This window comes from Manis pentadactyla, chromosome 12 (genome assembly GCF_030020395.1).
Source record: "Manis pentadactyla isolate mManPen7 chromosome 12, mManPen7.hap1, whole genome shotgun sequence".
Taxonomy (NCBI): domain Eukaryota; kingdom Metazoa; phylum Chordata; class Mammalia; order Pholidota; family Manidae; genus Manis; species Manis pentadactyla.
Window position 1 is genome coordinate 89,152,104 of NC_080030.1, and position 12,198 is coordinate 89,164,301.

The 12,198-nt window shown below is 41.8% G+C and overlaps 1 long non-coding RNA gene across 4 annotated transcripts in view; it reads right to left on the reverse strand.

Moving 5' to 3' along the window:
* The window catches only part of LOC118919342 (uncharacterized), a 131,285-nt gene that overhangs the window by 116,114 nt on the left and 2,973 nt on the right, over positions 1 to 12,198 (reverse strand). The gene's annotated exons all lie outside the window — the stretch shown is intronic.

The window sequence follows — 12,198 nt, forward strand, 5'->3', positions numbered from 1 at the left end:
ATTTTAGGTTCATAGCAAATTAAACAGTAGGTACAGAGACTTCCCATATGTCCCCTGGCCCTGTCAGATGCACGGTCTCCCCTAAAATCAACATCCTGTACAGAGTGGTACACTAGTTATAATCAGTTAACCTACATCAACACATCAGTACCACCCAAAGTCTGAAATTGCATTAAGGTTCATTCTTGGTGTTGAACATTCTACATATGTTCAATGAATGTATAACATATATCCACCATTATAGAATCACACAGAATAGTTTCGCTGCCCTGAAAATCCCCTGTGCTCTAATTATTCACCCCTCCCTTCCCTCTAACCCATGGGAACCACCGATCCTTTACTGTCTCCACAGTTCTGCCTTTCCAGTATGTCATATAGTTGGAATCACACAGCATGTAGCCTTTTCAGATTAGCTTCATTCAACTAGTAATACACATTAAAGGTTTTCATAATTCCATAGCTCATTTCTTTTTAAGAATGGATAATATTCCATTCTCTGAATGTACCACAGTTTATTTATCCATTCATTGACTGAAGGACATCTTGGTTGTTTTGGCCATTCTGAAAAAAGCTGCTGTTACATCCATATGCAGGTTTTTGTGTGGACATAGGTTTTCAACTCATTTGGGAAAAGGCCAAGTAATAAGATTGCTGGATCATATGGTAAGGGTATACTTATTTTTGTAAGAGACCACCAAACTGTCTTCCAAAGTGACTATACCAGTTTACATTCCAGCCTGCAATGAGTGAGAGCTCCTGTTGCTACACATCCTCATCATCATTTATTGTTGCCAGGGTTCTGGATTTTGGCCATTCTATTAGGCAGGCGGTGGTATCTATTGTTGTTTTAATTTGCATTTCCCTAGTGGCATATGATGTGGAGCAACTTTTCATATGCTTATATGCTATCTGTCTATCTTCTTTAGTGAGGTATCTGTTCAGATCTTTTGTCCCATTTTAGTATCAGTTGTTTGTTTCCTTAGTATTGAGTTTTAAGAGTTCTTAGTATATTTTGGATAAGTTCTTGTGAGATATGTCTTTTGCAAATATTTTCTCCCAATCCGTGGTGTGTCTACTTATTCTCTTGATAGTGTTTTGTAGAGCAGTTTTCAATTTTAACAAAGTCCAGATTATCAATTATTTCTATCATGAATGTCATCTTTGGTGTTATATCTAAAAAGATACATGACCAAAGTCATCTAGATTTTTTCCTGTGTTATACTAACAATTTTCTTATTTTGTGTTTTACAGTTAGGTCTATAACTCATTTTGAGTTAATTTTTGTGAAGGTCATAAGGTCTGTGTCTATCTTTGTTTAAATGTTTTTGCATGTGGATGTCCAATTGTTACAGCACCGTTTTTTAAAAGTATTACCTTTTCTCCATTGCATTGCCTTTGTTCTTTCATAAAGGAACAGTTGACTATATTTATGTGGGTCTATTTCTAGGCTTTCTATTCTGTTCCACTGATGTGTGTCTATTCTTTCACAACACTGTCTTGATTACTATAATTTTATAGCCAGTCTTGAAGTCAAATAGTGTCAGTCCTCCAGCTTTCTTCTTTTCAGTATTGTGTTGGCTGTCATAGGTCTTTTTCCTTTACATATACTGTATCATCAGTTTGTCAATATCTACAAAATAACTAGCTGGGATTTTTATTGGAATTGCATTGACTCTATAGATCATGTGGAGAAGAACTGACATCTGGACAACAGTGTGTCTTCCTATCTATGATTCTGCAATATCTCTCCATTTATTTAGTTCTTCTTAATTTCTGTCATCAGAGGGTTTTTTTTGCCATTTTCCTCATATAGATATTTTTTTAGATTTATACCTGTGTATTTCACTTATGGAGGTGCTAATGTAAGTTCTATTGTGTTTTCAATTTCAAATTCCACTTGTTCACTGCTGGTGTACAGAAAAGCAATTGATATTTGAATATTAACCTGGTAACCTGCAACCTTGCTGTAACTGCTTATTAGTTGCAAGAGTGTTTTTGTCAGTTTCTTCAGGTTTTCTATATAGAGGATCATGTCATCTGTGAACAAAATGTTCTATTCTTTCCTTCCCATTCTGTATATCTTTCATTTCCTTTTCTTGTCTTATTGCAGTAGCTATGATTTCCAATGCAAAGGTGAAAAAGGACATTCTTGCCTTGTTTCTGATCTTAGTGGGAAGCTTCAAGTTTCTCACCATTAAGTATGATATCAATGTTAAGATTTTTGTTGATATTCCTCATCAAGTTGAGGAAGTTCCCCTATATTCCTAGTTTACTGAGAGTTTCTATCATGAATGAATATTGGGTTTTGTCAAATGCTTTTTCTGCACCTATTAATAGGGTCATGTGATTTTTCTTCTTTAACCTGTTTATGTAATAGATTATACTGATTCTCTAAATATTGAACCAGCATTGCATATACCTGAGATAAATCCCACTTGGTCATGGTGTATATTTTTTATATATTGTTGAGCTTCATCTACTGATATTTTGTTGCTCCCTTTAACTTTGAAATGCTGGAAGACACAGTTTATGACAGAAAGGTAAGGCTTGGGAATCCATGGTTTAACCTTCATGTCACTAGATATTGCTTTTGATAGACTCTGAAGCAATCTGGGTATTCCCAGTTTCTCTTTTCAAAGAAATTAACACAATGAAAACCTCTCAGCAAACTGAAAACAAAAGGGAACTTCCTTAATCTGACAAGGTTACTTAAAAAGCCTTATAGAGAACAACATATTTCATGGTGAAAAATAGTAAATGCTTTACACCTAAGTTGGGACACCATATAAGGATGTCTATGAGCATCGTTTCTATTCAACACTGTACTGAAGCTCTTCTATTGAAGAAATATTTGTCTAGCCTAGGTCATCTACCAGATGCAAAAACTACAAAAATGAAAGAAAGATTGAGAAACTATGTTGAAAATAATGATCTAGCCAAAGGTGAACTCATTGACATTTGGACAAAAAGTTGGCTACAACTGTTGTTTACTAGAAAGTTGTGTTCTTTGAAAAAAAGCCAGCCTTCCTGGCTTTGTAAAGTGAGTTATGCAAGCTTAAATTATAATCACAGCAATATTTTGTGAAAACTGGACTTTCAAGACTTGTAACCATCAAAAGAAAAGATCAAAACTGGCTATCCAACATTATATGCACGTTGCTTGTCAAAGGCTACCCAAAAGTTTAATTCTCTTATTCAAGCTAAGGAACTACTGCATTCACACTGTCTTTTAAAAATAAAGTTTAGCTTACCTTGCCAATACTTTAAATGTTTCTTTTATTTAATGTGTTAATAAAGAATACATGTATTATTGTATCACAAAATTTTAACAATATTTGGTTAACAATATTTCACTATAATTAGTTTCCTTTGTAATCCTATTTTATTTTATGCATCTAAAAGCATTACTCTGAGAAGAGTCCATAGGCTTCACCAGACTGGCAAAAAACTCATTACACAGAAAAATTTAAGAACATCTGAGCTCGATAGGATGTTTAGAGGTGGAAAAAAATGTCCTGATAGCTCATGGTTTTTCTGAAAAGGACGTTGGAATCTCCTTGTGTGATAAAGACAGAAAATATGCTAAGTGTTGAAATCATCATGGGAAATCTCTTGAGATTACTTATAATCTGAGTCTCATAAAGGCAACGGAAAAACCTCTTGCTGCGTGTTTTAACGCTAACGACCTCATCTACTACCAATGATTTAGGCCAGGAAGCTGCCTAGATTTTTGTTTTTGACCCCGATAGAATGTCCAGAACTCTACTTATAGCTGTATCAATGATTCCATATCTTCAAGAAGGCAGTGATCACCTTGGTTACTTCCCCAGATTCACATTATACACATTGCCAAACTCTTGTATTTACTTACACCTTTTAGCCCCAGACATGGAATCAGCTATTTCTCCAAGAATCCTTGGTTCTTTTTAGTGGAAAATAGTATTACAGACCATACATAGCACCGAATATTTGGGTTTTATATGGGGTAAAATTGCTCCTGGGCTATTTCAGTGGGAAAGTGAAACAGGTTTTCTTGGAATAATTTCATATTGATATTTCAAATCTACTTTCAGCAAGTCAGTGCTCCTAAATTTCTTGATTTCCTCTAAAAAGATTATCTTATGCTGATCCTTTTCTTTCCTATAAAATATAATTATTTACTTTATCCCACAATATAAGTTAAAAATAATACAACATACAAATATCAATTCTGAATATAGTTCAAAACTTTCTAGTAATTCCTTTTGGTTTTAGATAGTAGCTGCTTTTAGCTTGCAATTAAAAAAACTCTTTTACTTTTGGATAACAAGAAACCCTAGGAGATCAGTTTCCATACAATAGTTTATTTGTTATCACCCTTTGGTCTATCTATAATAACTTAATAGGTAGTTATAAATAAATTTTTATGATTGTTAGCTAAATAAACCAATGCTGGCTCCAACTGTTTAATTTCTAGCAACATCAGAATCCTTATATTGAACTATATATGTTTTTAACTTTGTTAAATCCTGGCCTCATGTCCAAAGATTTTAAATTTTGGCAACTTTGCATACCTGTATGCTCTAGTCATTTCAAATGTGCAATGGTCTCTTAAAATTTAAATATGATAGGTTGTTGTTCCAAATTTTACAGCATATACATCCAAATAACTCTGAATTAGTACTATATTGACTAATACCTTTCAAGATTTTAATTGTCCTACAGGGAGATCAAGGAGGTACCTAGTACTTTATAAGTCCACCAATTACCAAAAAACAGTATGTCTCACTTAAGGGTTTCAGCCCCAGGAAAGTTCACTATGTATCCATACACAGTGGGAGTAAAAAAGGTGCTTATACTATGCTTTATTCTCACAGTGGCAGGTCAGGTGCTAAAATCCTGTCAGGCCTCCGCGGCAGTCTTGAAGTCTGTCTCTGCCTCTGCCCCTGCTCCAGCCTCTGCCTCAGGTGCTGCCTCCACTTCAAAGGTTCTGATCTCACCTCCAGTCTCTGCTCTCTCTCTAGGCTCTGCTTGCTTTTAGTGAAGGGAGGAATCTCTTTTTATAGCAACACAGACAATAATGGCTTACTGCTAATGGGTACACAAGTATGTGCCTGCGCAGTAAGTTAAGTATTACATCATTGTATGTATACAATAGATAGATTAAATTAGGATCAAGTGAGGATACTGGCCATGGAACTGCCATTTTCCATTGTCCACAGTACAAGAAGTGTAGTCTTTTGAAGTTTTGTTTCAAAGATTCTTGAGTCCTTGATGAAATTCATATTAATAGGATGCTTGTTTTAATTGCATAGTGTAGAACTGCAAACTCTCAGAAGTCATTGGATAATACAAATATCTATTACTTTAATATAATAGAAATTCAATTCCCCAAGCCAATTTGAAATATAATAGACAACCACAGCATATGAATTTAAAAGCCACTGAATGAAAAATGAATCTTACCCAGAATGTTCAAAAGGAAATTTTTTATAGATTCATATAATTCCAAATTGAGTCCTGCCAGAACTGTTTCCTAAAATGTACCATTTTTTCCTATTATAATACATTTTAATTGCAATTAATATCCCATGTCTTATCACAATTTGCATACATTTTAGCTATTTTGGTATTAATGCAGAAATCCAAATTCCTGCCTTGCCCCAAGTTCCCATTTTTGCACTCTGCAATAACTACATGTATCAGTACAGAATAAAACACAAAAGCATATTCTTTAAGACTAAGTAAAGCCATCAGCTGTCGGACTTTCAGGCTTTTGAACTACATAACTGGCTTTCCTGAGTCTCCCGCTTGCCAATGGCCTATCGTGAGACTTCCCAGCCTCCATAGACATGTAAGCCAATACCTTATGATAAATCTCTCTCTCATCCTTCCTTATTCTCTATATTTAGAAAGGTATGTAGGTAGGTAGGTGGATGAATAGGTAGATCTTTGTAACTTGGGGGGAAAAATATATTCCCAGCCCAGGACAAATAACTTTTGAGGCCAAAATCAGTCAAAGGGAGAAGTAAAGTGGGAGAAACTAATTTACTGCTTACAAGCAGTCACCTACTTCTGCTCACCCATGTCTCTCAAGACCTGGCTGCAAAAAGGGCCCCATCAAACCTTTCCAGTCCAGATATGCCCTCGCTCCCTGCCCCTTGTAATCACCTATTGATATGGAGATGGATACTTCTCTCTGCCCCTTGGAAACCTATTGATAGGGATATGTACCAGGCCAGGTAAGAGATTCAGGAGATACTGCAATTTTACTCACAGTCCATTCTCCGGAAATCTCACTTCACAATCTACCCACTCCCCATCTTCCACAATGGCCCCTGTGAGGAAATTGGAGCACTGTAACCAGACTAATAACATACAATAACAACAGCAATAAAATCACAATAATCTTCAAGCTGGAGGATTCAGCTAGGTTCAAAGTCCTAAATCTAATCTAGGTTCAAAGATTAAGTCCATAGCTTGCCCATTCCACAGGCAGTCAGGAGCTGAACGGGCAGGGAGTTAAAAGCAATTATCATGCAGCAGCTGCAGCCAGGTGGCGGGTCCAGGTCACAGGGATTGTAGAAGAAAATAACCTTAAGGGTGATTATATGTTTTAATGACACCAGCATAGGTAAATCTTGTTCATCAGGCAGAATGCATCCAAGAGAGTGGTCATGTGACAGGATAGTGGCAGGAATGGGATCTCATCCTGGTCTAGTATACCAGACCTTCACTCCCTCCCTGTGGGAGTTACAGATGGCTCAGTATATAGAGCTATGGGAGATACATGCACTGGCCATAAAGATAAAATAAAACTTCCCCACAAGATGCTCTTACCTCCTGGACATTTTGGGTACACTACTGTGATCTTTGGGGGCCACTCTGATGTTACTCCAGGAACACACAGGAGGCCAGCTTCCAGGCCTTTTCCCCAAGGTGCCAGAAGGGCCAGCCATTGCTGGTCCACGTGTCTAAATGTCCAAGGCCACGTCCACTCAACAGAGTCTCCAGGGTTTAATGCCTTTGGGGCTGGCAGCAGGATGTTGCTCTGCTGGCCATATCCTGCCTTCAATAGCTCCTCTTTGGTTTGCACATACAGTTGTATAGGAGAGGCAGCAAGGTGTGTTAGCATGTCCACAGGGCTCAAGGCTCCTTTCTGGGGCTTCTCACTCAAACACTGTAACATTTTCCATAAGCAAACTGACCAAACCGTAGATTATTGGTGTCCGACTTCAAGCCAGATTTCCAAAAAACCATTGTACCTCTCTATCATGCCTGCCACAGTAGGGTTACATGGTACATGAAACTTCCACTTTATTCCTAATTACTGCACCCATTCTTGTAATGCATATACAGTAAAGTGGGTGCCTTGATTGCTGTTAATCATGTACAGCCAGACATAGGCTGCAAATAGATGACCTAGGCAGCTTTTGGTTGTTTGCTGATCTGCATGACATGCAGGAAAAGCAACCAACATTCCAGTAGCTGTGTCCACACAGTCATGGCATACTGATACCTTCTGATATAGGCAGAGGCCCAATATAGTCTACCTGCCACCTGACAAGGGGTATCAGCCCCTTTACTATTGTCCCATGTTGCTGCAAGACTCAGTGTAAGTCCCTCTTAGAGCACATAGGCACTCCTTCTGGGCTCTACTGACTTCTTCAAAGGACAATGGCAAGACCCACCAACTGACCACAGTCCATATTGTCTTTTACCCCATGTGCAACAAACACTGATATAACCATTGAGTTATATCAGAGGAAGGCTTCCTTCTAGCCAACGCACCTGGGCCAGTGTGTCTGCTTCATCATTCCCTGGGGATGCCAAAGGCAAATGGCCAGTCACATGATCTACGGTAAGTGCCTTAATCTGACCAGAGGCCCATAGGTCTTGTCACAACTTTTGTCCCCAAAGGGGCCAGTGACCAACCATTAGTTGGTGTGGTATCATGTCAGTAGCCACAGGGCCAAGTGCCAGTAGATGCCCAGCTGTCAGTGCAGACAACTATGGGGGAGGGCTCCCGGGTGATCACAAGCCATACTGCCCGCAGCTCAGCCCATTGCCTGCTCTTCCCCTCTCCATCCTCCATCCATATTGTCTCAGTCTTAGGATGGAGAGCCACAGACCTCCACTTCGGGGCTGTCCATGACTGGAGCCATCTGTATACTAAGCATCTTCAGGTATAGGGGCTTTTACCTCCTGATAAGGACTCTCAGCTACCAATGGCTCAAAAGCAAGTTCTTCCTGCTTTCCACTGGTATAAGTCACTGGCCCCAATAAGCACTGGAGTTCTCCACTTAAGGGGCTAGTGAGAAGGGCACTAGGCAGCTGAAGGGCACTATGCAGCTGTAAGAATTCACCCCATCTGGCCAGTGCAGGCTTCTGTGCCATGCTGCTCCATGGCCTTTGGGTCCAGTCTCACATCCACCCTGAGATGGGATAGGGGTATGTTACCTTGATCAGAGCTGCTCTGTTGATGGGCTTCTCAGCCACCAACTCTTGGTACACAGCAACCAGACGCTTCTCTATCAAGGTGTACAGGACCCAGCTCCTTTCCATAGTTGTGACCAGAATCCAACAGGTTGGTGCATCCATTCAAGCCACTGCCAAAGGCCCCATCCATAACCATCTTGAGTTACATGAACATCCTGCTCCCAGGGCCTTGATGAGTCCATCACACTCACGGCCTGTACAGCCTTGACTGCTCACGTAGCGGCAGTAAAAGCAGCTGCACATGTCTCATCCCAGTCCCACCTGATGCCCTTTCATACCAACCGGTACAAGGGCTTCAGAATTTGTACAAGTGTGGGATAAACACTCTTCAGTAGCCCAAAATACCCAAAAACTCTTGTAATACTGCCTCAGCGGTAGGGGTAGGGAAAGCCTGGACCTTGTCTATAACTGCTTCAGGAATAACTTTAGTTTTAACTGACCAGACAACCCCCAAGAACTTTACAGACAAACCAGGTCCCTGAACCTTGATGCTGTTCACAGCCCATCCCTTCTCCTATAGAGGTTGCAGCAGTCTAGGAGCTGCTCCTTCTAAATCTACAGGAGAATCAGATGTGAGCATATCATCATCAATGTAGTGATATAGCCACACCATTTGTGATTTCTCCCACGTGGCCAAGTCCTGGGCTACAAGTCCATGACAAATGGTGGGACTGTGGAGGTATCCCTGCGGAAGGACAGTGAGTGGCCACTGCCGGCCTTCCCACATGAAGGCAAACTGTTCCTGTCTTCCCTGTGCTATGTCAGTAGAGAAGAAAGCATTAGCAAGGTGCACGCCATAATGAAACATCCCTAGTTCATGACTGAGGGTGTCCATAGGACTGCTATAGAGGGGACAGAAGCATGAAAAGGCGGTGTGACTTTATTCAATTCCCTGTAATCATGGTCACGTGCCAGGAGCTGTCCAGCTTTCTCACTGGCCACACCAGGGAATTAAAAGAACTATGAGTTGGGTTTATGATGCCTACCTCCAACTCCTGTAGAGTTTCTCCCATTTCCTTGTGTTCCCCAGGAAATCTATACTGCTTAGTATTTGTCACCCACTGAGGTACAGGCAGAGCTACAGGCAGGTGCTTGGCATGTCCCCTCAGAACTGCCTTTACCACACATACCCTCACGTAACCACAGGCCCTGCAGGAAAACTACCCCCAAAATATATTCAGGGATGGGAGACACAGTATACTCCTTTGGGGGTAAATGCCCTTTCCCTAATAGGATTTTGGCCTTCTTCACTCGAATTGCCGTACCCCCATAGCTATATATCACAGCAAGGTCCCAGAAAAACACTCAGGGTTGCCATAAATCAGAGAACATTCAGCTTCTGTGTCCACTAGCACCAGGACATGTTTACATTCACAGAGGATCAATGAATTGCTAATTCTACATGTGGCCTCCAGTCCCCACCACGTCCCCCAAGGTGAGGGCCTTGATCCCCCCTCAGTTAAATCACGATGCCAGATCATCCTTCTGTCCCCCAGGAAGTCTCACATGGATACAGGCCAGACATGGGGCTTTGCCTCCGGCTTCCATGTCCTGTACCTCAGTGGCTGGAATTGCTGCTCTGGCTTTAATTGGTGCCACAGTTCTAACAAGATCCTTTTGTGCTTCCCATCAATTTTTGTTTTTGCTACCCCCACCTTTATCAAATCAACTCACATCTGGGTCCTTGAGACCTTCACGGGGCCCTTTGCACCTCTCCTTTCAGTCGTAGCCCATACTTCCTTCCAGGCTCTTATTGGTTAATCCTCCCCCAGATCTGCTAAAGCACAAGTAGCCTCACTTATGGGTTGCCCTATGTGGGGGCCAAGAATAGTCACTAGAGACCCAAAAAGAGATGGGGGAGCTGTATGCAGAACCAGGTTTCTCATTCCTATGGTGAATAACTCCTCATTGGGGCCCTGGGGGTCCATATTATAGATTATATTTTTTATGCCCAGCTCCCATAACACTTCCTGGAGCTCTGCAGACATTTCCCAGCTAGTGGGTAAGTATGGCAAATCACCCTGATTATGCCAAACTGCCCTGATGGCTGCTGTCAGCCAATCCAGAAGCACCCGATTCCCTGAGACATGATGGGCACTTTGTAACCACTGCCAGAGGGAAGGGTATAAGTTGTCAGGGAAGCCAGTCTACCCATTTCAGAGCCCAGCATAACAATGTTTACCACCCCCATATCCCTAAGACACAAAAGCCATGTAGGCAGAGGTTCTGAAGGCTTCTGCCAAAACAAGATTCTCATGTCCACCAGCTCATCCTGGGTATAGGGGCAGAACGTGGAGTGCTCCACAACCTGGGGAGGGGGCTGCTCCTCCCCCGAGGAGCCCATGGTTGTTGCATAATTATTTTCTGAATTACAACCAGGCAGGCCTTTAATACAGAAGAGGCTGGTGCCTTGGGCAGTGGTCTCAGCAAGTTTTGCTCTCGCCTCCACCCCCTCTTCCTCTCCCAACATCTCCTCCATCATCTCCGGGGCTGAAGACACTGCTCTTTCCTCCCCCTCCCCTACAACCTCCTGTAATGAAGATTCTGTGGCTGCCCCCTCACTCGCTGCTAACATATCTTCCAGAAGTGCGACCCATCTTCTCAATAACTGTCTCTCCTCCTTAAGGGCATCCCGTAGGTCATCACCCAGCTCTTACAGGTGACAATGAAGTGTGTCTCTCTCCTGGATAACCCTTTCTTCTATCTCAACAAACAAACATCCCACAATCCGGCTGCTACACGGCCACTGAGGGCCTCTAAGCAGTCTTCTACCTCATGGAGGGCTAACTCCACAGCTTCTGGTGTATCCACACTTCCCCCATTCTGGGGAAGGCCCCACCACTCTAGGAGGTGCTTTATCCTAGACCAATTCCCCACTAGGGGCTTCCCAGGAGGCCCTATGGATAGGGGCCCCCTGGGTAGAGCCGCACCCTCTACCACTGCAGTCACTGGGGCCTCCCCATCATCCACAGGGGCAGCCTGCCCAAGGGTCACACCCATGAAGATGGATTTCAGGTTCAGAGGCCCTAGGGATTGCCACCAGGTGTAAATCCAGGGGGATTATCTCCCAGCCTGGGACAGATTACCTTTGAAACCAAAATCAAAGGGAGAAATAGAGTGAGAAAGTTGTCCCACAAGCAGTTGTCCACTTCTGCTCACCCATGTCTCTCACCACCTGGCTACAAAAAAGGGACCCCACTAAACTTCTTTGGTTCAGTTATACCCTTGCTCCCCCTGCCCTTGTAATCACCTATTGATATGGAGATGGACTACTTCTCCCACCCTTGGAAACACCTACTGATATGGAGACGCACAAGGCCAGGCAAGAGATTCTGGAAATACTGCAATTTTACCCACAGTATGGCAATCCCTCAAAAAATTAAACATAGAACTACCATTATCACCCTGCAGTTCTGGGTATAAACCCAAAATAATTGAAAGCAGCAACTTGAACAGATATTTGTGTACCATGTTCATAGAAGCATTATTTCTAATAGTCAAAAGGTGGAAAACAACCCAAGAGTTCACTATGGGTGAGATAAGATGTGGTGTATACACACAGTGGAAGGCTATTTCAGCCTTAGAAAGGAAGGAAATTCTTTTAGACCTTTAGGACATTATGCTAAGTGCAATAAGTCAATCACAAATAGACAAATGTTGTATGATTCCATTAATATGAGATACCTAGAGTACCTTCATACAGACAGAGTAGAACAGTGG